This window comes from Cornus florida, unplaced genomic scaffold (assembly GCF_030987335.1).
Source record: "Cornus florida cultivar Cherokee Brave unplaced genomic scaffold, ASM3098733v1 CherokeeBrave_3.0.0_Hap2_Chr02, whole genome shotgun sequence".
Classification (NCBI taxonomy): domain Eukaryota; kingdom Viridiplantae; phylum Streptophyta; class Magnoliopsida; order Cornales; family Cornaceae; genus Cornus; species Cornus florida.
The window spans coordinates 45,495,130-45,496,960 of record NW_026775572.1 but is presented as its reverse complement, the minus strand read 5'-3'; positions in this window follow the sequence as shown (position 1 = coordinate 45,496,960).

Sequence of the window (1,831 nt, the reverse complement as noted above, 5' to 3'; positions counted from 1 at the left end):
TCAACTTATACCTTTTGCATTTTCCACTTTGCTACTAAGGTAATCGTTCTTGTGTACGGTGGATTTGTTTAGATCTGGTCTGCACCGCTTGAAGCCTCGCCCAGATCATGTCCTGCCAAATGCTGTCTCAAATCAAAGATTTCAAATTAAAAAATCGGATTTGATATTTTAGAAAAACAATCATATACTCTCAATTTCAGAGTCGAAAAAAAAAAAAAAAAAATGGAAACAATCAAGCACCTGTATTTTCTTCCATCACTTCCTAAAAATAATATCATTCAGTCTTTTTGGCAAATTTTTTAGTGAATTTCTGGTTAAAAAAAAAGGATCAGTGAAAAGTCATATTGTTGCGCTAGGAATATGACATATTTAAGAAAATAAATAAAACAATGAGTGAACAGAACAGTCTAATTCATGGGTCAAATTCAAACTAGTGGAATGTTACTAGTCAAGAGAGGGTTTGTTAATCTAGATGTCTGAAAACCTAGGTTAATTGAAGGACACAGAAGGGTAGTATTAGCATGGTAACCACAGTTCATGTGCCTAAGTTTGAAATCAGACAATTAAGCCTCAAGTTCTTTGATAGAAAGTATCAATACGACAATGCAGTAGAATTCTTGTATATTCTGTTTAAACACGTTATAGATCTAGTCTTCAAGTATTCAATACCTTCACCGCTCCACACTTGACTGCCACCATAATTTCACACCCCGAACCAACCAATGGCAACACCAGTTTATAACAACACAGGCCCTTAACCTTATACCATGAATAACCACACCACCTTTGCTTTGGCTAAGCACAAATTATAGCTTCTTAGTTCATGAATGATTCACAAATTTTTCGTATTGTGGGGGGAAAAAAAGAGTATAATTAGAGATTCACAATAACCTACACATTTGAATACATGAGTAACTATGAAAAAGTAAGACGATAAATATTGAACTCAATTAACAACTACAGCATAAATAGATTTAAACAAGCAGGGAAACATTAAATCAGAAAACCAATTTCGTCACAACATCAACATGCTATCTATTTCCTCATGCAAACAAATAGTGTTTTTTATCAACGATATATGCAGATAAAAGAATAAAAAGGGAAATTCAACTGCAAGCAAAATAAAAATACCATGTTAATCAAATCTGGCAAAGAATAAATGAAAAAATAATATGAAACAAATAAAGAAAAGGGATTATTACATATAAATGGGGTTAGGGCACCATATTTACTTAGAGGCTGAGTCAAAGTCCCAAAGTTTCCCTAAAATGTGTTTGACCCAAAAGCTGAGGTGGCACATGGAAAAATACTATTTCATATTTCTGTTGCCTAATATACCCTTCTTCTTATTTTATATGTTGCCTAAAATACCCTTTTGTACACTTACCTATTTTCAAGCCCTAATTCCTCGTCACATTCCATTCATGCCGGCCTATCTCTCCCCCCTTCTCTGTAAACAACAGCGATCAACAAACCCCTCTCTCTCTGCCCTAACCCTCACTGAATTCTCTCTCTCATTCGTGCAAGAGCCGTTTCTCTCTCATCGTTGCTCTCTCTCTTTCTCAACAACTCTTTCTAAGCCAGTCCCTCCACCCTCTCTCCTCTCTAGCTTCATCGCTCTAGGAATTGAGAAACCCAACTCTTCTTTTCAGTGCAGCAACACTTGGCTTAGAAGAGGGATTAAGGGTTCTCAGTGAGCTTCAAAACCCTACACTTGTCAGTGCATTTTCATTGTTTCAATTGAATTTTTCTTTTTTTTCTTTTTTCGGCTGTAATTTTGTATTGAGTTATGGTGATTCGGTGTTTCTTAAGCTTTTTTGTTGTAATGGTT